Below are 25,684 nucleotides of genomic sequence, written 5' to 3'. Positions count from 1 at the left end.
GCGGGCCTGCGCTCCGCCCCGTCCACGCCCTACGCCCCGCCCCCCGCCCTGGCCGTCCGGGGCTGGGAGACTGGGTAGCGGCTGCGAGAGGCGGGATCTTCGGGAGCGCAGGGAACGCTGGGAGCCGGGCGGTGACAGTCCCGAGCGTGCGAAAGCCGCCGACTCCGGAGAAATCCCCCTCCTCCAGGTTGTTCTTAGGCGCGTGGTTTAAAGTTCAGGAGCGGGTGGGAGGGCGCGGTGACGTCTAGGGGGCCGGCCGCCCGGGAGCACTTGGGGGCGGGCCGGGCAGCGAAGTGGGGCTCGCTCTCCCGGCCCCGGGGGGACGGCGGCCCGGAGTTTTCGATGGGTGGTTCCCCCTCTTCCCAATTTCGTACATGCAAATCGTCGCCCCCGCGCCGGCGGGCGGCGCAGCGCAGAGGTCCCGGTGCGCCCTGGAGGGGAAGTGCGGAAGCCGCCGGCGCCTGTGTTCGTTTGTAATTCACGTATTTGCATGTGGGGGCCCCCGCAGTCTGATTTTCCCCCGTTCTGTCTGAACTGCGACGGCTCTGTCAGCCTTACGTACTTTATCTCCTAAAACTTTTCAAACTCTTTTAAGATCGGCACTTCAGGTTCCTTACCTCATAACGCCGTGTGGTCAGGATCAGTGAAGGAAACGCTGTAAGGAAACAGCTGAGGATTTGACAGATACCCACGAGGAAAGGGGGGAGTGGACCGAAAGTTTAGTGTGTTGAGGGCATCTAGTATAACTTTGCTGCTTTCACGGGCTAAGGATCTCCTGTGTGTCCGTTTATTTATCTCATTTATAACATATCATTCTAATTTATAGATGATGTAATAGGGGTTCAGAGAAGTTAAGTAGTACTTCAGAGGAAAAACAAAAGGTAATACTTCAGAGAAGTTAAGTTCTGGTAACGAGAAGAGCACAGTTGAAATCCAGGGTTGTCTAAAGGCATGCTCTTTCCACGCTATCTTACTGCCTAAAACAAGTGCAGAGAGGGAATGCGGATTATCAACCAGCTGTACAAGTGCGGAAACTGGAGGGTCCAGTTCTAGGGAAATAATTAAAAATAAAATCTCGTAGGGGCGCCTGGGTGGCTCAGTGGGTTAAAGCCTCTGCCTTCGGCTCAGGTCATGATCCCAGGCTCCTGGAATCGAGCCCTGCATCGGGCTCTCTGCTCAGCAGGGAGCCTGCTTCCTCCTCTCTGCCTGCCTCTCTGCCTACTTGTGATCGCTGTCTGCCAAATAAATGAATGAAATCTTTTTTAAAAAAAAAAAAATCTCGTAATAGAAAAACCCTCCATAAAAAGTAGAAAACAATGAAACGATTTTATTATTGAATAAGCATTAAAGCATGCTGTGACGCACTGAAAAGATTATAAAGACAAAAAACAAAAACAAAAACAAAACAAAACTCATTTATGTAGCCAGGTAGATAGAATCCATGACAGACCTGTTGTCTTTACCCAAAGGAAAAAAATGATACGAAGTTATATCTGGAAGCCAAAAGCTGAGGTTTAAACACCCACAAAGACAGGGAGGTGGAGGTGGAGGTGGAGTACTGTCCTCCCTAATACTTGGATTTCAAAGAGGTAACTTCAAGGCTCCCAAGAAAGACCTTAGCTGGATTCAGAACTGGCAAGAGGTTTACTTAGATTTTTTCAAAGGTGTACATACATCTCAAAGAGAGAAATCGTTTACAATTTTGCTTTTTTCTAAAGGAATTGCTGATTGAAAAGAAAGGAGGTGAAGTTTCTTGTCCTTTGGGGGACTAGAGCATTTTTTTAAAAAAGATTTTATTTATTTGAGAGAGAGAGACTCACACAGTGAGAGAGTGAATACAAGCAGGGGGAGTGGGAGGTGCAGGAGCAGGCTTCCCTCTGAGCAGGGGGCGTTCTGGAGACTTGATCTCAGGACTTTGGGATCATGACCTGAGCCCAGGGCAGACACTTTATGACTGAACCACCTAGGAGCCCAGGAACCAGGGAAACTTTTTCATTAAATTTTTTAGACTTGTATTTACCCTTACAACCCCAATGTCAGAGCTGTATGGGAGAACTGAGCAGAGATGTTTAAGAATCCATTATGAAGATGACTAACAAATAGGAATGGAGAATATTTTGCATGTATTTATTTATATTCCACCTCCAGAAACTGATTGGTTTTATGTACCTCTTAATAGAGGATAATAATGTTTGTTTACTGAAGAGTTCTGGGCCAAACAAGAGTCTATCCCAACTGCAGACTTCAGACCAGTTCTAAAACCACTCCAATCTATAAAATCATAAGTTGCAACTAAAGAGATTTATTAAAACTACAGAATTAAGTTTTATCATTTATTTTTCAAAGACTCTGACTTATTTAAATCTCGCTAATAGGACAGCATGTTTATATTTACTTCCAGGGCTATTTGTATTTGTCACATGACTAAGCTATGGGTTTTATTATCTCCCCTTCTTATTTATTTTTTTTAAGATTGAATTTATTTATTTGAGGGAGAAAAGGAGAGAGTGAGTGAAAGAGCATAAGCAAGGGGAATGGCAGAGGAAAAGGGAGAAGCAGGCTCCCCTTTGAGCAGGAATCATGACCTGAGCCAAAGGCAGACACTTAAGCCTAACTGCTTAAGGTGCTGAGCCACCCAATTGCCCCTATCTCACCTCTTTAAAGGTTTTTTTTTTTTTTTCTTTTTTAACCTTTCACTATTTATTTTTTAAATATTTTAAACTTTATTTTTAAGATTTTACTTTTTTTTTTTTTTAAGATTTTATGTATTTATTTGACAGACAAATCACAAGTAGGCAGAGAAGCAGTCAGAGAGAAAGAGGGGGAAGGATCTCCCCGCGGAGCAGAGAGCCCAATGCAGGGCTCATCCTAGGACCCTGGGATCATGACCTGAGCGGAAGGCAGAGGCTTTAACCCACTGAGCCACCCAGGCACTCCAAGATTGTGTTTACTTATTGAGAGAGAGTGTGTACCTGCATGCATGAGAGCTGGGCGTAGGGGGCGCACACAGAGGAAGAAGGAGAGAGAGAACCCCAAGCACACTCAGTGCTAAGCCTGGAGCCTGACACAGGGCTTGATCCCATATGTATATATTTTACATATATACACACACACAGCACACACACATTTTTTAAAAAAATATTTATTTATTTTAGAGAGAAAGCACAAGCTGGGGTCAGGGCAGAGAGAGAAGCAGATTCCTTGCTGAACACTGAACATGACTTGTAGCTCCGTCTCACCATCCTGAGATTATGACCTGAGCCAAAACCGAGTCAGACACTTAACTGACTGAGTCAACCAGGCACCCCCACCCCCCCGCCTTTCACTATTTTCTAAAGTAGCTGAATCCCCTCTTGAAAGATTCAGTCCACATACGAAAAATGAAAACATTTTAGTTGTATAGGAAATGCTTAATTTTTTGGATGGACTAAAAACAACAAAGGAAAGTAGTGATTTTTTATTTGGGGGGAACTTATGCTGGGGAAAAAGTTTATTACCGTCAAAATGATAAGCAGCTACTTGTTAGGGCTTGTAGAAAAGAAGAGCATATGTTGTTTTTCCACAAGGGCCCTCAGTTATTGTTAGTGTTCAGGTCAACAAATATCTACTCTGTGCCAAGAACTCTTCTCTTCAGAACCCCATACTCAACCTACTCAACATCTTTTCTTCCAAGTTTACTCTTACCCCATATTTCTTGTACCACCCAGATACAGATCAGGAAGCTGGGGGCTATCTTTGACTTTCAGCATCTCCCAGCTACCCCCACAGCATCCAGTCACCAAGTCTAGATTTTACCAATAAAATATGAATCCATTTCTTCTCCACTTTATTGCCATTGTCCATGTTTACATCTTCATCATATCTCACCTAAACTCCTGGAATGGTCTCCTAACTATTATGCCCACCTATACTTTTGTCCCTCTTGAAAGCCATTAAAACCCGTTCAGATCCATGACTGCTTGAATCTTTCGTATGAATGCACATCAGTTCTCTTTCTTCAGCCCCATCTTCTGCATTCCATGTCCTATGCTTTCACACCTTTCATAGCTTCTCATATTCCATAAGCCATGCTGTTTCTTATCCATCTGTCTAGAAGTTCCTCCCCAGGGACATGCCATGTTCATGGATTGAAAGACTTAATATTGTTTAAATGTCAAGTCTCCCCAAATTAATCTGTAGGTTTAATGAATCCCAGCTGAAACCCCAGCATTGCTGGAAATGACAAGGTGATTCTCAAATGTATGTAGAATTGCCAAGGCCCTGGAATAGCCAAGCCAGTAGTGAAGAATAAAGCTGAAGAATGTGCAGTACCAGATATCAAAATTTATTACAAAACTACAGGAATTAAGACAGTGTGATATTGGCACAAGTTTAGACAAATAGAATAAAGGGCTGGATTAGAAAATCCAGAAACAGACCCATACATATACAGTCTCTTGTTTATTACATTCTGCACTGCAGGTGGTGGGGGGAAAGGAGGCCTTTTTATTAACTAGTGCTGGCACAAATCTGTCATCTGGAAAATAACAAAAGCTAACCCCAATATACACATACCCAAAATATTATTTAAAATGGATCATAGACCTAAATGTGAACAGAAAAATAATAAAACTTCTGGGGGAAAACATAGGAGAATACCTTTGTGACCTTGAGAAGGGCAAAGACTTCTTGAACATTATACAGAAAGCAATAGCTACCAAAGAAAAGATAGATAGGTTGGACTTAATTAAAATTAACTAACAGGTGCCGCTAAGAGAATAAAAAGGCAATCCACATGCTGGGAGAAGATATTTGGCAGCACATACTCTGGTAAAGAATTCTTTGGCATCCATTAAGTTACTTTGCTCAGAATTCCCTTCTAAAGAGGATCTACCTCAGCTTGCAAGCCAAGGCCACGTGATTCCTTGGAAACACCTAGCCAATTATGAGCATAGTCATGGGACAAGGGCTCGCTATCTATAGCCAGGACAGAACTTCTCTATTGGAAGTAATTATGTCAGAGCTCCTTATTGAACTGGCTGAGACTTTCTTGGAGATACACACCAATCTGATTGTATTCCTATCCAGTTCTTCCATTTCCCTTTTTACAAGTGTCAGACCTATATCTGAAAACTTTTCCTGCCTATTCCTTTTTTCTCTCTCCTTTTTCTTTCATAGGTATTGCCCCCAGTGTATCTCTTGTACTGGTCATTTAATATTGGTATTTGCCTCCCATAGGACCCAGCTGGTATACTGATTCACTCTACAAATCAGTAAGAAAAAGATAACTCAGTTTTTTAAGTGGGCAAAAGATCCCAATAGACACTTCACAAAATGTCTATGAGCATAATTTACATAATCATGTAAAAAGGTGCTCAGTCAAAAGGGAAATGTTCACAAAAATTGTAATAAAATATTGCTATACCTTCATCAGAATGGCTCAAATTACAAGAACAATACTAAGTGTTTGTGAGAATGTGAAACAAATGGAATTCCCTTAATTTTTTTGTGGGAATATAAATTAGTACAATAACCTTAGAAAATTGGCAGTATCTACCAATCCTAAAATAATAAGTATCATATGACCCAGCAGTACCACTCTTAGCTAAATACCTAACAGAAATAAGTGCTTATATTTGTCAAAACATAGGCATGAATATTGAAGGCATCTTTATTTGTACTACTTAACAATATGAAAACAACTCAAATGTTCATTAGCAGCAGAATACATAAACTGCAATATATTCATACCATAAATTTCTCTCCAATTATTAAAAAGAATGTATTATTGCCACACAACAATATGGATGAACAACAATATAAATGAAAAGTCATATACAAAAGAGTACATACCATATGATTCCATTTATAGGCATACCTTGGAGATATTATGGATTTGATTCCAGACAATCACAATAAAGCAAATAATGTAGTAAAGTGAGTCAAATGAATTTTTCAGTTTCCTAGGGTACATAAAAGTTATGTTTATACTATAGTATAGTCTATTAATGTGTAATATCATTATATCTAAAAAACCCCAATGTATATACCTTAACTTAAAAATACTTTATTGCTAAAAATACAACTATCCTCAGAGCGTTCAGAGGGAGTTGAAATCTTTTTGCTGGTGGAGGGTCTTCTTGCTTTGATGTTAATGGCTGCTAATCAGAGTGGTGGTTGCTGAAGGTTGGGGTGGCTGTGCTAATTTCTTAAAATAAAACAAAATGAAATTTGCCACATTGATGGACTCTTCCTTTCATGGATGATTTCTCTGTACAGTGCTGTTTAATAATGTTTTACCTATGGTAGAACTTCCTTCAAAAGTAGAGTCAGTCTTCTCAAACCCTGACACTGATTTATCAACTGAGTTTATTTAATATTCTTAATCCTTTGTTGTTTTTCAGCCGTCTTCATGCATCTTCATCAGAAGTAGAATCCATCTCAAGAAACTGCTTTCTTTGCTCATCCGTATGAAGCAACTCCTCATCCATTAGAATTTTACCATGAGACTGCAGCAATTCAGTCACATTTCAGGCTCCACTTCTAGTTCTCTTGCTGTTTTCACCATATCTTCAGTTCCCTCTTCCACTGATGTCTTGAACCCCTCAAAGTTTTCCATGAGGATTGGAATCAACTTCTTCCAACCTCATGTTAATGTTGATATTTTGAGCTCTTTCTTTGTATCATGAATATTATTAATGGTATCTAGAATGCTGAATCCTTTCTTTTTTTTTTTTTTTAAGATTTTATTTATTTATTTGACAGACAGAGATCACAAGTAGGCAGAGAGGCAGGCAGAGAGAGAGAGGAGGGAGCAGGCTGTCCGCGGAGCAGACAGCCCGATGCAGGGCTCGATCCCAGGACTCTGGGATCATGACCTGAGCCGAAGGCAGAGGCTTTAACCCACTGAGCCACCCAGGCACCCCTGCTGAATCCTTTCTAAAAGCTTTTCATTTTACTTTGTTCCGATCCATCAAAAGAATCACTATCTGTGGCAGCTGTAGCCTTACAGAATGTATTTTTTCATCTTTTTATTTAAAAAATTTTTTTAATTGAAGTATAACTGACACACAATATTATACCAGTTTCAGGTGTATAACATAGTGATTCAACAATTACATACTTTATGAAGTGTTCACCATGATAAGTGTAATTACTGTCACTGTACCAGGTTATCACAATATTTCTAACTATATTCCCTATTCTGTACTTTTCATCCCCATGGCTTATTTATTTTATAACTGGAAGTTTATAACTCTTAATCCCCTTTACCTATCCCCCCAAACCCCTCCCTCTGGCAACTACCTGTTCAGTCTCTGTATTTACGATCTGTTTCTGCTTTTGTTTGTTTGTTCATTTATCTTGCTTTTTAGATTCCATGTATAAGTGAAATCATATGGGGTTTGTCTATTTCTGACTTATTTTGCTTAGCATAATACCCTCTATGTCTATCCATGTTGCAAATGACAATGTTTTATTCTTTTTTTAATGGCACGTAATACACCATGGTCTATATACCACATCTGCTTTGTCCATTCCTCTATTCTTGGATGCTTAAGTTGCTTCCATATCTTGGCTATTATAAATAATACTACAAAAAAATAAGAGTGCATCTATCTTTTTAAATTAGTGTTTTTCTTATCATTAGATAAATATCCAGAAGAGGAATTACTAGATCATATATTTCTATTCTTAATTTTTTAAAAAAGATTTTATTTATTTATTTGAGAGAGAGAAAGCATGAGAGGGGAGAAGGTCAGAGGGAGAAGCAGACCCCTGACGGAGCTGGGAGCCCGATGTGGGACTTGATCCCGGGACTCCAGGATCATGACCTGAGCCGAAGGCAGTTGCTTAAACAACTGAGCCACCCAGACACCCTCTATTCTTAATTTTTTGAGGAACTTTAATACCAATTTCCATAGTGGATGTACCAATTTACACTCCCACCAATAGTGCCCAAGGGTTCCTTTTCCTCTGCATCCTCACCAACACTTCTTATTCCTTGTCTTTTTGATACTAGCCATTCTGACAGGTATGAGGTAATATTTCATTGTGGTTTTGATTTGCTTTCCCTTGATGATTAGTAATGTTGAGCATCTTTTCTTTTCTTTCTTTCTTTCTTTCTTTTTTTTTTAACCTTTCTCTCTTTTAAGTAATATATAATATATTATTTGCTTCGGGTTACAGGTCTGTGAATCATCTGTCTTACACAATTCACAGCACTCACCAAGCACATACCCTCCCCGGGGTCCATATACCTCCTTCCCACCCCACAGCAATCCTCAGTTTGTTTTCTGAGATTAAGAGTCTCTTATTGTTTGTCTTCCTCCTGATCCCATCTTGTTTCATTTTTCCCCTCCCTGCCCCCCACAACCCCCATGCTGCCTCTCAAATTCCTCTTAGTAGAGAGATGGTATTATAATTGTCTTTCTCTGATTGACTTATTTCGCTTAGCGTAATACCCTCTGGATCTATCCACATCATTGTGAATGGCAAGATTTCAAGGGTTTTTTGATGGCTGCATAGTATTCCATTGTATATATACACCACATCTTCTTTATCCATTCATCTATTGATGGACATCTAGGTTCTTTCCATAGTTTGGCTATTGTGGACATTGCTGCCATAATATTCGGGTGCATGTGCTCTTCAGATCACTACATTTGTATCTTTAGGGTAAATACCCAGTAGTGTGATTGCTGGGTCATAGAGTAGCTCTATTTTCAACTTTTTGAGGACTCTCTATACTATTCTCCAGAGTGGCTGCACCAGCTTGCATTCCCACCAACAGTGTAGGAGAATTCCCTTTTTTCTGCCTCCTCACCAGCATCTGTCATTTCCTGACTTGTTGATTTTAGCCATTCTGACTGGTGTGAAATGGTATCTCACTGTGGTTTTGATTTGTATTTCCCTGATGCCAAGTGATGTTGAGCAATTTTTCATGTGTCTGTTAGCCATTTGGATGTCTTCTTTGCAGAAATGTCTGTTCATGTCTTCTGCCCATTTCTTGATTGGATTATTTGTTCTTTGGATGTTGAGTTTGATAAGTTCGTTATAGATTTTGGATACTAGCCCTTTATCTGATAGGTCATTTGTAAATATCTTCTCCCATTCTGTCAGTTGTCTTTTAGTTTTGTTGACTGTTTCCTTTGCTGTGGAAAAGATTTTGATCTTGATAAAGTCCTTGAGCATCTTTTCTTGTGTCTGTTAGCAATCTAAACATCTGCTTTAGAAGAATATCTATTCAAATCCTGTGCCCATTTTTTAATCAGATTTTTTTTTTTAGTTGCATGAGTTCTTTTTATATTTTGGGTATTAACACCTTATCAGATATATCATTTGAAAATATCTTCTCCCATTCTGTGGCTTGCCTTTTCATTTTGTTGATGGTTTCCTTTGCTCTGCAAAAGCTTTTTAGTTTGATGTGGTCCCAACTGTTTATTTTTGCTTGTTTCTTTTGCCTGAGGAGACATCGAGAAAAATATTACTGAGGCCGATGTCCAAGAGATATTTTCATTTAGAATTATGGTTTTAGGTCTTACATTTAGGTCTTTAATCCATTTCAAGTTTATTTATGTGTATAGTGTAGGAATGTTGTCAGTTTCTTTTTTTGCAAGTAGCTTCCCAGTTTTACCAACACAATTTATTGAAGAGACTGTCTTTTTCCCTTTGTATAATCTTATCTCCTTTGTCCTAGATTAATTGACCCTATCAATATAGAGCTTTTTTTCCTGGGATCTTTATTTTGTTCCATTGATCTGTCTATTTCTGTGTCAGTACCATCTATTTTGATTACTATGGCTTTGTAGTATAGTTTGAAATCTGGGATTGTGGTATTTCCAGCTTGATTCTTCTTTCTCAATATTGCTTTGGCTATTTGGAGTCTTCTGCAGTTCCATACAAGTTTTATTATTTTTTTTTAAAGATTTTATTTATTTATTTGAGAGAGAGAGAGAGCACAAGTAGGCAGAGCAGCAGGCAGAGGGAGAGGGAGAAGCAGGCTCTCTGCCAAGCAGGGAGCCTGGTGCAGGTCTTGTTCTCAGGACGCTGGAATCATGACCCAAGCTGAAGGCAGCTGCTTAACTGATTGAGCCCCCCAGGCACTCCTCCATATAGGTTTCAGAATTATTTGTTCTAGTTCTGTGAAAAATACTACTGATATTTTGATAGTGATTACACTGAATCTGTAGATTGCTTTGAGTAGTTTAGACATTTTAACAATATTCTTCTAATCCGTGAGCATGGTCTATGTTTCTATTTATTTATGTCAACTTTAATTTCTTTTAACAGTGTCTTATCATTTTCAGAGTACAGATATTTTACCTCCTTGGTTAAATTTATTCCTAGGTATTTTATTCTTTTTGATGCAATTGTAAATGGGATTATTAGTCTCTTTTTCTACTAGTTATTAATACATACAAACACAACAGGGTTCTGTATATTAATTTGTATCTTGCAACTTTTCTGAATCAAAATGTATTTATTTATTTTTATACACTAATAAGATATATTTGTGATTTTTCTGACCAAAGTGCAATGATTTTTAAATCTCCTTGAACAAATAACTGAAAAAAGTATTCAAGGAAATAAAACACAAATGGGAAATTTAACCATTAGATTTTTTTTTGTTTCATACCAATCCTATATTTAGTCTAGAAAACAAGCAAACTTTGAATGAAATGTTACTAAAATGCTAGCCAAATCACAAAATGTATTTCTTAAATAATAAGACTTGAAAGTCAAAATGACTCCTTGATCTGTTGGCTGCAGAATGCTAGTTGTGTTTAGCGGGCATTTAACAGGAATCTCATTGTACATCTCCAGCAGCATGCTTGGGTGACTGAGTGCATTGTCAATGAGCAGCAATGTTTTGAAAGGAACCTTTTTTCTGAGCAGTAAATCTTAATAGGGGGCTTAAGATATTCAGTGAACTGTATTCGAAATAGATGTGTTGTCATCTAGGCCTCGTTCTGTTTATAGAGCACAGATAGTAGATTTAGCATAATTCTTTGGAGCCCTAGAATTTTTGGAATGGCAAATGAATGTTGGCTTCAACTTAATGTTGCCATCTGCATTAGCCTGTAACAAGAGAGTCAGCCGGTCCCTTGATGCTTTGAAGCCAGATGTAGCTTCTTTCTAGCTATTCAAGTCCTGTCTTCTTCCAGTAGAAGGTTGTTTTGTCTACGTTGACAGTCTGTTGACAGCATAGCCACCATCATTAATGACCATAGCTAGATCTTATGGAGAACTTGCTGCAGCTTCTACATCAGCACCATAGCTAGATCTTATGGAGAACTTGCTGCAGCTTCTACATCAGCACCTGCTGCTTTGCTTCACACTTTTATGTTGTAGAGATGGCTTCTTTCCTTTAAACTCATGAACAAACATTTGCTAGCTTCATAGTTTTCTTCTGCAGCTTCCTCACCTCTCTCAGCCTTCATGAAATTGAAGAGAGTTAGGGCCCAGGATTAGGTTTTGGCTTAAGGGAATTAGGTTTTGGCTTAAGGAAATGTTGGGGCTGATTCAGTCTTCTATCCAGACCACTAAAATGTTCTCCATATCAGCAATAAATAAGGCTGTTTCTCTTTCTTACCATTTGTGTGATCTCTGGCATAGTAGCACTTTTCATTTCCTTCAAGAACTTTTTCTTTGCATTTACAGCTTGGCTAACTGATATCAGCAATAAATAAGGCTGTTTCTCTTTCTTACCATTTGTGTGATCTCTGGCATAGTAGCACTTTTCATTTCCTTCAAGAACTTTTTCTTTGCATTTACAGCTTGGCTAACTGTTTGGTGCAAGAGGCTTATCCTGGGTTTTGACATGCCTACTTCATAAGTTTAATGATTTCTAGCTTTTGATTTGAAGTGAGACTTGTGAGCAGCACCTGGCTGACTCAGTTGATAAAGCATGAGACTCTTGCTCTCAGAGTCACGAATTCAAGCCCCACATTGGTCATACAGCTTACTTAAAAAAAAGTGAGAAACATGTGATTTTTCTTCTGCTTGAACACTTAGAAGACATTTCAGGGTTATTAATTGGCCTAATTTCAATATTGCTGTGTCTCGGGGAATAGGGAAGCCTGAGGAGGGGCAGAGAGATGGGGAACCACTGGTCCATGGAGCAGTCAGAACACACACAACATTTATTGATTAAGTTTCCCATCTTAATGACTGCAGTTTACAAAACAATTACAGTAGTAACATCAAAGATCACAGATCACCATAACAATTATAATAATAATGACAAAGTTAGAAATATTGTGAGAATTACCAAAATCTGACTTACAGACATGAAGTGAACAAATGCTATTGGAAAAATAGTGCCAATAGACTTGCTTGATGCAGGGTTACCACAAACTTTTGATTTGTTAAAAAAAAAATCGGTGAAGTACAATAAAGTGAAGAACAATAAAAGAAGGTATGTCTGTATATCAAGTTCAAAAAACATATAAAACTAATTTTTGTGATAGAGGGCAGAATATTGGGTACCCTTGGGGTGGATATTGATGAGAAGTAGCCCAAGGGAGCCTTCTGAATTGCTAGAAATATTTTATATCTTGATATGAGTGATAAAGACTCTTTCCTTGGCCAAACTCTAGTCAGGCTCTTCTGAGCCCTGTTTTTGACAAGTCCTCAGTCTGGCCTATAACAACTTCAGTCTCTTAGCACAAATTATTTTTCCCACACCTTACACTAAGAGACTTGAACAAACACTGGCAGAGGTTCTAACCACTCAGGTCTAGGGTGATGACTTCAGCTCCCCGTAGGTTGCTGCTTGGGAAAGACCCCCAAAGAATTCACTGTTTGTTCCAGCCACCACCTAAAGACAGGATGCCTGGGGGGGCACCTAGGTGGCTCAGGCAGTTGAACATCTGCCTTCAGCTCAGGTCATGATTTCAGGGTCCTGTGATTGAGCCTCACATCAGGCTCCCAGCTCAGTAAGGAGTCTGCTTCCCCCTCTCCCTCTGCCCCCACCCTGCCCCACCACTTGTGCTCTCTCTCTCTCTTTCAGATAGATAATAAAAATCTTTAAAGACAAGATGCTTGTCTCCTGCTCTCTGTGGGAGAGTAGGAACCGAACTTCGATAAATGCTGGTTAACAAACACAGATGGCTCCTTCCCATTTCTATAGATTTCCACATCCCTGACTACTCACTGTCGCTTCCTTAGCTCCCCCCCCCTTCTCCACTGAAAATGCCCAGTCACCTCTGCACAAATCAAAGTTGAGTTCAATTTACAGTGGACTCTCTTCTGTATTTCAGTACCACTTTAGAGTCTGGATAGCCTTTCAAAAAAATTAATATTTATTTGTTTATTCTAAAGAGAGCATCCTCACCCTTTCATGCATGCTGGTTCAGGGGGAAGGAGAAGAACAAGCAGACCCTATTTGGAGCCCAAGTGGGGGCTCAACCCCACAATCCTGAGATCATGGCCTGAGCTGAAACCAAGAGTCTGATACTCAACCGGATGAGCCACCCAAGAGCCCCTGGCTTTGTATATCTTTAGCATGGGTTACATATTTTTAAAAATTGAGCTATACTGGTGGGTGAAGACTTGCACACTTTATGTATGTTATATATCAATTTTTAAAAGTATCTGAATAGTCTTGTGAATAACTTTCCCCACGAGGGCCACACAAACTGCATACCCTTTCCTTCAGACCCTGCTTACCATCTATCTCCCTTCTCTCCACCTCCTAAAACAAACTTCTTCACTCGTTTCATTCCTTCTATCCTTTCATTCCTTTCAATCCTTCTAAGATTCAGTATACAGATTCCCTTAGCCAGATAGGCTGTTCCTTCTTTGTTTTTGGTTAGCAGCTTTAGTAGCTCCCTGGGCGAAATTCAGAACTGGCCCCTGTACACTGAGGACAAGGAGAGACAAGGAAGGCACACCACTCCACACTGGTGAATTGCATGTTTAATAAGCAAGGAAACTTACGAACACGGTTTGTCTTGCGCAGCTGCAAGACAAGTAGATCTTTCCAGAATCTTAAAAGTTTATTTTGAGGCCATTTTGAGGGTTCAGTCAAAGTTCAGTCAAAGTCTAGATGGTCTCCACAATACTTTACTTTCTTAAGGCCGCAACCTTGAAATGGCTCCTAGTGTGGGAATGAATGGTGAGTGGAACCTATATTCCAAGGATAGGGAAGAGGGTAAAGGGCCTCTGATTGCCCTGCCTGAAGGTCAACTGGTGGTCATATCCTCTCGACCTCTTCTAACATCTGTGCAAAGTAAAATCAGCATATTGCCTATCATCCTGCTTATCACACTGAACTACAGTTTTCTGGTCATGTGCCTGGCTCCCTTACTTAAAATATAAAATCCTTGAAATGAGGTACTGTCTTATTTCTGGTGGCTGGCATATATAACAGATGTTCAATGTTTGCTGAATGAATTTACCCGATTAGAGATCAATACCTTCGTTCCTTGAGCCTGGTTGGGTTATTAAACGTCCCACCATGTCTGGTTTTTAATGTGTGGTATATCATACACCTTGCAATTAGATAGCTCTTCTGAGCCTATGGGGGGCCATATATAGGGGGCCACAATGGTTAATTTTATTATGAAACTTTGCTATAAACACATCTATTCAGCTTGATAACAGACATCTCTTTTCTTATAAAGCAATTTCATTTTTTGTCTCTTACTCATATTCTTCTGGGATCATGGACCCACAACACATCCATTTACTAATCAGATTTGTTTGTTTCTTGAGAGATGTGACTTCTTGATTGCTGCATCATTAAAAAAAAAGATTTTATGTGTTTAAGGCCTGTTCTTTAGCATCAAGGACAAGGATCAAGGATCACCTTATCAGAGCAGTGTCTACTGTTTTATAACATATTTGTAGCATCCCCTTCACTATCCTGAAATGAAATTCATAGATATAACCCACCTCACAAGTATATTTTCAAGCAAATAAAAACCGTGTTCTAATGGCAATATCAAGGGGAAATAAAAAGCCATTTATAAAAAAAAATACTTTAATATGTAAATGTTTGGTTTGAATAATGGGAAATATGTATATTTAGGTCTCTGTCCCCAGTTTCTGGCACAAAGCTCCTAAATCCCTTGGAATTTCCTGAATAATAGCAATGCCTTTTGTTCTAATGAGGCAACTCTTTGTAAGCTCCTGGTTGGCTCCTGGATGGTCACCAAAAAGACCAAGCTGCAATTAGAAGCTTGGAATATGCAGCCCAGCCCCAATTCTCCAAAGAGGGAAGAGGGGCTGGAAATGGAGTTGATCACTGATCATGCCTATGTGATGAAGCCTCTATAAAAATCCCAATAGTATGGAGTTCAGAGAGCTTCCAGGCTGGTGAACACATGGAGGTTCTGGGAAAGTAGCTTGCCTGGAGAAGACATGGAAGCTCCCTGTCCCTTCTGACATACTTTGCTCTCTGTATCTGTTCATCTGGCTGTTCGTCTGTATAATTTACCATATCCATTATTATATAATAAACTGGTAAATACAAGTATCTATTTCTTTGAGTTCTGTGAGCTGTTCTAGCAGATAATTGAATCCAATGGGGAAGAGTTTGTGGGAACTTATGATATGTAGCCACATCGGACAGAGGTTATGGGTAACTAGGGGACCTACTACTTGTAGTTGGCATCTGAAGTGGGAGGCATCTTATGGGACTGACACCCTTAAATTTATGGAATCTAATGTTCTCCCCAGGTAGATACTGTCAGAATTGAGCTAAATTGTAAGATATCTAGCTGGTGTAACAGAATCATTGGGTGTGTAAAAAAATCCCGTACATCTAGTATCAGAAGTTGTGGGTTTGATAGTAGTATGAGAGTAAAGGAAGAAAACTGAGTTTTTCTTTTCTTTTCTTTCTTTCTTTCTTTCTTTCTTTCTTTCTTTCTTTCTTTCTTTCTTTCTTTCTTTCTTTCTTTTTTTTTTAAAAAGATTTATTTATTTGAGAGAGCAAGCAGGAGGAGGAGCAGAGGGAGAGGGACAGACTCCCTGCTGAGTGTGGAGCCCTGTGCAGGGTTCGATCCAACAATGAGATCATGACCTGAACCTAAATCAAGAGCCAGTCAACTGACTGAGCCACCCAGGTGCCCCCAAAATTGAGTCATTCTTTACACACTTGGGTCTGACTACATTGAAAGACTCAATGAGAGGGACGCTTGGTTGGTTCAATTGGTTAAGCATCTGCCTTCGACTCAGGTCATGATCCCAGGGTCCTGGCATGGAGCCCTGTGTGGGACTCCTTACTCAGCAGGGAGCCTGCTTCTCCCTCTGCCTGCCACTCTCCTTGCTTGTGCTCTATCTCTCTCTCTCTGACAAATAAATAAACTATTGAAAAATATAAAAGACATAATGAGGTTTTCAAATGTTTGTACCTACATATTAGCATCACAGCGAATGTGAGTGCTGCACATACAGCCTGATGCTGTTTTGTATTGGTGAGCTGCTAAAGTTGCAATTTTACTACTTTCAGAAAGTTTTCTAATTAAACAATCTTTTGATTTGCACCGTAGTTGCATTCCTGTGGAAATTCAGTGTATATGAAAGCCACATGAACAATATTTCATTCTTATATGTAAACTGAAATTGTGTTCCAGGCTTATGATAAAGTTTTCGCCTACATGCATGTGAATATCAGGTGAGACACTGGGAGATCGTCAGGATGGGGGCCAGCTCTTGGCTGTGCCGACTTTCCCTAGAAGGCATTTCCCTACTAGCACCTCTAACCACCCCCATAGTAAATGCCCATGGTACCCCCAAATCACTTTGACAACCAACAGTTTGGTCCCAGATTTCCAAAATATCCCAAGTGGTTTGAAATAGTGGTTTTGAACTTTTGGTGGTCTTAAGAATCATTTGGAGAGCTTATTTGGAACACACATTCCTTGGCCCCATTCTCAGAAATTCTGATTCAGTACAAAGGGGAAGGGCTCAGGAATCCATGTTTTTTTATTGACTGTCTTAAAAGTTCTGTCCCTCAGGGCACGTGGGTGGGTCAGTGGGTTAAAGCCTCTGCCTTCGGCTCAGGTCATGATCCCAGCGTCCTGGGATCGAGCCCCGCATCAGGCTCTCTGCTCAGTGAGGACCCTCTTCCCTTCCTCTCTCTCTGCCTACTTGTGATCTCTGTCAAATAAATAAATAAAATCTTAAAAAAAAAAAAAAGTTCTGTCCCTCAACACTGACAAGCTTTGCTCTTCACTAGAGCCATGATATTCAACTTACTGTGCTCCTACTACAGAAGCCATGACATAGCTGGGGACAAATTTGGCCCATAAGAACCACGATATGTAGAGATGTTCATCTGGTACATTTATGTTTTAAGGCCATACAAGTTGTAGTAGTATTTCTGGCAATACGTTTTATTGCTATTGGTTTATGACACCAACAGAAGTAAAAATTCCATGAGCAGTTGAAAATTGTAATAATGCTGTTGAGTATATTCTTAGTACTGTAATAAATATGTAACACAGAAGCGAGTGTTAGAAGTCAAGTGATAATTGGTGATTTATCAAAAATTTATCATTTTTCATGCAAAAAAGCAATAGATAGTGGTAGGTGAGGTTAGGGGAAGTATTTGGAGGAGACAGGGGAGCCCCAGGTTAATGCTAGCCTACCAAGGAGTTCAAAGGGACAATGGAGCCAAAAGGGAATGGTATCCTACACTTGCAAGTGAACATCACAACTGAGAGAGGCTCAATTTAATGATTAATAGGAAAACCCAGTACCCCACCTAGATGACATCTGTTTTCCACAACAAGTTGAGAACCAAGCCTGGCTCTGGGGTTTGATCAAAGGTTTTTCTTGTGAGCAGAGATATAGTTCATCCATTAGGCTCCCCGGGCACTCTTTCCCCAGAGCAAGTTGTTTGGGAGGAAATAAGAAGACTGTTCTATGGATAAGAAGTCAGGCAAAGTGAGGGAGAGAATCTTGAATAATATTATTTATGGAGACTATGAGAAAAGTCTGTTGACTTATCCTTGTATCATAACTAAAGGCCTGGCTTTGCAAATAACACAGACCTAGATTTAAATCTTAGCACGGCCATATTTTAAACATGGGATATTGGACAAATCATTTAACCTCTCTGTGTTTGTCTGCTCATCTATAAAATGGAGGTGATAACAACATAGTGACTGTCTCACAGACTTGTCTCGAGGACAAAATGGCATCCTCTTCTGACAGAGGAAAAATGTTTTTAAAACGGTAGCAGGCTTTTTTCCTCTTTTATTATAAAAATTTTCAACATGCAGGAAAATTGAAAGAATTTTGCAAGGACCATCTATATGCTCACCAACTAGATTCTACCATTAATATTTCAGTACACTTGCCTCATCACCTGTCTAGCAACTTTTCTATCCCTCTATCCACCACTCATCTATCTTATTTTTTTAATGTATTTCCAAATCGATTGTCAGCACTGGTACACTTCTCCCTAAGTACTTCAGCACATAGAAGCAATTGTATTTACACTTCTCTAATAACCACAATGAGGGATGCCTAGATGGCTCAGTGTATGCCTTTGGTTGTGATCCAGGGTCCTGGGATCGAGTCCCACAGTGGGTTCCTTACTCAGGGGGGAGCCTGCTTCCCCCTCTGCCTGCCACTCCTCTGTTTGTGTACTCTCTCTCTCTGACAAATAAATAAATAAATAAATAAATAAATAAATAAAATCGATCTTAAAAAAAATAATAACCACAATGATCTTGTTCATCAGATTCAATGTCTCTCCTTCAAATAGTGCTGGATGAACATTGCCAAATTGCTTCTCTTTGATACCCCTTATATCTGTGTTACCTTCTCTCTGCTGCACAGGTTATGTAGATATTTTACATCAATTTAGGCAACAACGTTATTTTACAAGAAAGTAAGCCTTATCAAGACTACACTCATGGCACCTGCTGGGACAGTCGGTGGAGCATGTGACTCTTGATCTGAGTTGTGAGTTTGAGCCCCACATGGGTGTAGAGATAATTTAAAAATAAAATCTATTTTTTTTAAATAAAATCTTTTAAAAAGGGATGCCTGGGTGGCTCAGTCATTTAAGCATCTGCTTTTGGCTCAGATCATGATCCAGGGTCCTGGGATGGAGCCCTGTGTTGGGCTCCCTGCTCAGCAGGGAGTCTGCTTCTCCCTCTCACCCTCCCCTCTGCTCTCAGTCTCACTCTCTCTCTCTCTCAAATAAATAAATAAAATCTTTTTAAAAAGGAGGGGAGGACTATACTCTAGTCCCATTTAGAGTACTCTCAAGTCAGGACAGATAATTGTAATAGTTGGACTCAGCCATTAGGAGTGGATTTTACCTGTGCAATTGGCAACCCCACCCTCTTCCTGTTCCCACTCTTCCCCCGCTTACTTATTACTTGGTAAGCATTATTTAAGATCTCTGAAATCCTCTTCCATGAATTGAAGAAGTTGTAAAAGACAAAAGTCAGGGGGAAAACACCTCATAAAGGGCAAGGATTAGGATGTACAGATCAGTTCTGAAAAGCCCTAGAACCATTTCCACTTTTTTCAGCTTTCTAAAGCATTCTTTTATATGGTTGCAGTACTCATAGCAGGAGATAATACTTAAACAGGGCAGATGTTATTTGGATAAGTGGAGAGAGGAGAAGGAGAGAAAGAGAAAAACTGAGTGTTGGAGAGACCAGGACTATGGAAGCAGAGGGCATGTGGCACAGAGTCAGCTGACTTCTCTTCTTTTCTGTCTTAACTGTAGCTTGGTATATGGTTGCTCAGCTGTGCTGTATCTCCCAGCTTCCCTTGGGTAGAGATGATATGTGCTTGCCCATTCCTAGGCAGAGACTTTCAGATAGTGAGCCTGCTTTTTCGCTTTTTCAAGGGCTAAAAAGATGTCCTCTGATCCATATTCAGCCCTATTATTGAGGACAACATCTTGGAGATTATGATTGAGGAACAAGGTAAGCAGCTTGGAACTCAGACACTAAATTAAGAAATGAATTTCTGAGGCTGCCTGGGTGGCTCAGTGGGTTAAGCCTCTGCCTTCAGCTCAGGTCATGATCTCAGGGTCCTGGGATCGAGTCCCGCATCAGGCTCTCTGCTAGGCAGGGAGCCTGCTCCTTCTTCTCTCTCTCTCTACTTGTGATCTCTCTCTGTCAAATAAATAAAATCTTAAAAAAAAAAAAAAAAAAAGAAATGAATTTCTGTGTTTTCTGAGCCATTTGGGTCTCTTTGTTATAGCAACTAGCATAACACTAATATGAATGTATTTTGAGAAACAGAAAAATAAAGGTAAATTTTGGTAATGGAAGGATTCAAAATGCTGGGAGGAATGGTTTAGTTTTATCTTGTAGATAGTAGAGAAAATTGCAATTGCAAGTTCTGGTTTTTTTTTTTTTTTTTTTTTTTTTTTTTTAAGGTAAACTCTACACCCAGCATGGGCCTTGAACTAACAACCCCAAGATCAAGAGTCTTACGCTCCACCAACTGAGCCAGCCAGGAGTCCTCAAAATTCCAAGTTCTTAATCCAGATAGTGCTATGATGAAGGAAATGAGACTGGTAGTATGAAAGCCTCCATGAAGAGGTTATTGCTGTGAAACAAACATGAGCCTGAAGCAGACCAGGATGTTGAATGTGGAAATGAAGGAAAAATGAAGAGGAAGGAAAATAATTAAGAGAAATTACAAAGAGAAGGTATAGACCTTGGTGACCTTGGCTTCGCCTTGGCTTGGCCTTGGCTATAGGGAATTAAGGAGAACCAGGAGGCAAAGAAAAGTCTCAAATATCTAACCTGGAAAAGCAGGAATTGCTGGCAGAAAAATGAAAATATGGAGATTAACTTAGAAAAAAATCATAAATAGAGTGTGGCAGCAGACCTAGATCCCTCCATCACCAATGTTGCCTCTAGTCCCTCCTATCCAACATGAGTCCATGTACCACCATTTCTAAAGCAAACTTCAGGGGCAAGGGACAGTCCCTAAAGGAAGGACTGTAGCTCTGAGAAACTTGCCCACTCACCTATTTTCATTTAAGGAACTGAAACATAAGGCTTGTGAACACCCAGAGAAATGAAATCTTAGTACATGAGAACTCTAAAAGCGATTCTAAAACACTCATTTTTCAAAATATTCATTCATTTTTCAAATGCCTCTCTCTCTGTAATCTCTATGTTTATATTGTTTGAGCCCTACAGGATTACATATGCTAGTTTTGCATGTATCACACTGCCTGTAAGTATGACACAGCATACTAACTTGGTTTCTGTAACAGTAGTACTACCTGATGTTTCACAAACATGAGGTCCAATAATTACTTGCACAGATTTAGAATTAGCATTTTTCAGAACTGGTAATAAAGCCATCATTAAAGTCATATGACGTTTCTGATATGTCTCAACAGAGTTAAATTTTAGGTTGGAAGGAACCTTAGAGAAATTGAGGCATAGAAAACTTGAGTACTTTGCCCATGTTCACGGAGCTAATTAGTTGCTGAGTTGAGACTTGAAATTAGACCTCCAAACTCTTAGTTTGGATCTTTTCTCCCCTACCACAATGGGTTTCCAAATGTGATCTAAAACATAAAGCAATATAAAAATATTCATTAGCTAACAACTAGCAGCCATAATCTCACTAAGAAAAATGCTAACATATAGAGTGCTTAGCAGTCATAGGCCTTATATCTTTTAAGATTCTCGTTTTTCCCCAAGAGTTCTTAATTCAGCATCTCTGTGGAAAAAGTAAAAATAGCTCCTTTAACATGTTTTATTAAAGGCACTGACTCTGTCTTATTCATCATTTGTTCTCTCTAAGGTTTAGCACAGTGCTCTGAGTATTGTAGCTGCTCAGTAAGTTTTATTAAAGGCACTGACTGTGTCTTATTCATCATTTGTTCTCTCTAAGGTTTAGCACAGTGCTCTGAGTATTGTAGCTGCTCAGTAAATATCATTTTTTTAATATCATTTTTTTAAAAAAGATTTTATTTATCGGGGCACCTGGGTGACTCAGTGGGTTAAAGCCTCTCTGCCTTTGACTCGGGTCATGATCCCAGGATCCTGGGATCGAGCCCTGCATCAGCCTCTCTGCTCAGCGGGGAGCCTGCTCCCCCCACCCCCCCGCCTCTCTGTCTACTTGTGGTCTCTGTCTGTCAAATAAATAAATGAAATCTTAAAAAAAAAAGTTTCTGATGGTAATATTTCTAGGTCAAAGTTAGAAATAATGAAATCGAGTAAGTAAGATACTATAAAAAGTTAAGTTAATGATTATCAGAACTGTATCTGAAGACCAGCTCTTCAAATAAATAAATAAATCTTTTTAAAAATTTACAGCATCAAGGGGCGCCTGGGTGGCTCAGTGGGTTAAAGCCTCTGCCTTCGGCTCAGGTCATGGTCCCAGGATCCTGGGATTGAGCCCCGCATTGGGCTCTCTGCTCAGCAGGGAGCCTGCTTCCTCCTCTCTCTGACTCCCTCTCTGCCTACTTGTAATCTCTGTCTGTCAAATAAATAAATAAAAATTAAAAAAAATTTACAACATCGAAAATATACATCTAGAACATTCTAAAGACATATTGGGGAAAAGAAAAATGACCTGTAATTCTACCTCACTAATACAGATGTCACCAATGTGCTGGTGTGAGAATGTATGTATGTGTTTCCTTCTAGAGCTTTTTTATATACAAGCTTTGATGTATTTCTTCTGCTATTATTTGGTCATAGCAAAAAACTAAAGCACAGGAAATGAGACTAAATTAAAATGACCTCACCCCCAGCTCTGCAAAAAAATATCCAAGAGTAATGGTTGGATGTGTATCCTCGCATAACTTTTTTTTGTTTATTTTATAAAGCTACAATCATGAATGGTATACATACATAAAATTTGGTAGCCTTTGAAAAAAATATTATTCATATTTTCCTGTGTTGCTATAGTTTTATGTGTGTGTATTTTGGGATTTTTTGTTCGTTCGTTTGTTCGCTCCATAGTTTTTATACTAACCTGTTTAGGAAGGATGTTGTGGGATGTCTGGGTGGCTCAGTTGGTTAAGCATCTGCCTTTGTCTGAGGTCTTGGTCCCAAGGGTACTGGGATTGAGCCCAGCATGGAGCCCCTTATTGGGCTCCCTGCTTCTTGGAGAGCCTGCTTCTCCCTCTCTCCTCTGCTTGTGTTCTCATTCTCTTGCTTTCTATCAAATAAATGAATGAAATATTTAAAAATTTTTTTTAAAAAGGAAGGAAGTTGACTAGAGAATGGATGTCCTAGGAAACTGGAAATTGTTCCAAAGTTTATAGGTCTTAATGAGGTTAAAAACCAGATTTTGCATGACAAGTTGGAAAAATAGGGAATTATGATCTGAAAATTAGGCTTTCTAAGTTGCAGCATAAGAAAGGCTTATATTTGTTAACTAACAACTGAGATTGAAGACAAACATGACTTTCATCCAATAATTTAATTATTCTAACTATTTCATCTAATATTTACAGCCAACTATCAAAAACTCTAATGAGGTTCAAAATGTAATAAACCCGATTTTGGATTTTACAGATAATACTTTTTCATTTTTATGGCAAACATATATACGTTTACCTATATTTAGTCATATTAAAAATTGTATATCAAGATCATAAATCATAAAATAATACTTCAATATTATTGGGTATGTTTTGAATACATTTTTTGTCTTAAAGGTGATATGATGTAGGTTGCATCCTTTCTCTAAGTGGTTGTTTTTGGGTTCTGCATATATAAATGAAAATTAATGGGGTGCGTGGGTGGCTCAGAGGATTAAAGTCTCTGCCTTCAGCTCAGGTCATGATCCCAGGGTTCTGGGATCAAGCCCCGTCTTGGGCTCCCTGCTCAACAGGAAGCCTGCTTCTCCCTCTCTTTCTGCCTGCCTTTCTGCCTACTTGTGATGTCTGTCTGTCAAATAAATAAAATCTTAAAAAGAAATTAAACTTAATAAATATTGAATTAACCAATGATTAAATACTTACCACATCCCAAACACTGTGCTAGGCCCTTGGAATATAGAGAAGAAATTATGCATCGGCACTGAAGACCTTCCAGCTAGGACACAGACCTGCCATTCAATATAGGATATTTAGAGCTGAAATAGGGACAGAGTATGATAAAGCATGGAGTCTTTTCTCCTGCTTTGCTGAGCCCAGAAGACCTGCCCTTCTGTCCAACACAATATCACACTTTGTCACGTAGGCCTCAAATAGGACTGCTTATGCACAAAGTCTCACAAAAATCTATCATGAATATGGTTCCTTTATCTTTTGGCTCTAACCTCCTCCTCTGCTGTGACTCTAAATCATCATCAGGCTGGTGATAGTGACAGACATTTCCCATCTCCTCAACTGGCCTTTTTTCTCATCTGTCTCTTGAACCTCCTTATACCAGGACACTTTCATATTTTTGCAGCCACAAAGCAAATTTCACCATATAAATGAGCTCATGTTGGAGGAAGCAGAGAGTGAAAGTGGCATCTAACTTCATTTTTAGCATTTGAGCTCTAATGAGAACACCCTGGTAATCCAGGAGAGAAAACTCATGGGCTCAACAACATGGAAGATGGACTAAGGGAAGTACAAGACTAGAGGCAGGTGACTGTTAGGGAAAATAGTTGTAATAATGGTGGGTAGAGAAGGTAAGTGTGTGATTTGAGGCAGTGGCTTTGGAAAATAAATATTTGGGGCGGTAGGAAAATAGAATTTCCAGGTTTCTTCTTTGAGGAACTGTATTAATTATGGCGTCATTCAGTGATCTAGGAGGAATGATCCAGGGAAAAGGGGTGTCTCCTTTTGTATTACAGTAAATCCTAGTATTAAAAGGCCCCAGTCTATCATTCTTTCTCCTCTTCCCCCTTTTTCATGAGCTTTGATTTTGTTTGGCTTATCTACCCTGCTACAAATGCCATCTTCGTTTTTAACTCAATCACAATAGTCCCATCTTGAGCCAAAAAGTGGTTTAGGAATTGGCAAATGATACAATTCTGACTGATATAGGAGGGGAAATTTGCTAGGGAGATTCTGGAATACATGTTTGTTTGTTTTTTTTTCATTAATGAAAAGAGATACCCAGGAATTCCCTGGACTTTGTTGTGTCTGCATGTGACAAGTAAACTAGAGAATCCATTTTAAGACCACGAATTAAAATAAAAATTAAAAAAAAAAAAGATTTAGAAGGAATCTGAGTTTTTGATGACATGGTTAGCTACTGAGTTGGAATCATCTCACCTCAGACTGCTTGTTATATGAGGTAATAAATACTCCCATATGGTTCAAGCCAGTTGAGTGGATGGCTCCTGTTTGCAGCCCAGAATGATTTAAGAAGCACAGAACTGTCCCTAAAAGAGAATTCTGGCTAGGCTTGTAATTACTTGGGAATAAGATCTTTGGGTCTAGAGCCTCAATAGTCCAACCAATGGCCAAGAGCAGTTCATATTGAGAAGGTGTATCAACTCTTTGAGGTCTGAGATCTCTGAAAATGGTCTCCACTAAAATATATTATTTCTTTAAAGTAGGCATTTAATTATATTAATAGTAAGTTAAGATAGTACTTTAATTTTCACTTCCTATATTATAGTTACTGTATACATACTGTTGCTTAATACTACTGAGAGATTCAGAAATAGAACCCAGCACCTAGGCCAAAATGGAAGTTCACAACTTCAACAAAGCCCTTTGAGAAAAAGTACAGGAAATAAAAGTCAACCAAACAGGAAGTAAGCAGAGTAGAACACAGCAGCCGGAAATATTTGAGCCTCACAT

General features: G+C 39.4%; 1 long non-coding RNA gene across 2 annotated transcripts; it reads left to right on the top strand.

The window, feature by feature from the left end:
• The first annotated feature begins 9 nt into the window (after positions 1 to 9).
• Positions 10 to 25,684, top strand: LOC131840168 (uncharacterized). 2 transcript variants are annotated; one of them, XR_009357233.1, is made up of 5 exons: positions 10 to 187; positions 6,384 to 6,447; positions 19,802 to 19,880; positions 20,339 to 21,954; positions 22,299 to 25,684. It is a non-coding gene; the product is annotated as an uncharacterized LOC131840168 (long non-coding RNA). The 2 variants fall into 2 exon arrangements; XR_009357232.1 differs by lacking the exons at positions 6,384 to 6,447; positions 19,802 to 19,880.

The sequence above is a fragment of the Mustela lutreola genome, chromosome 9 (assembly GCF_030435805.1).
Source record: "Mustela lutreola isolate mMusLut2 chromosome 9, mMusLut2.pri, whole genome shotgun sequence".
Taxonomy (NCBI): Eukaryota; Metazoa; Chordata; class Mammalia; order Carnivora; family Mustelidae; genus Mustela; species Mustela lutreola.
This window is presented reverse-complemented; position numbering and strand designations above follow the sequence as displayed.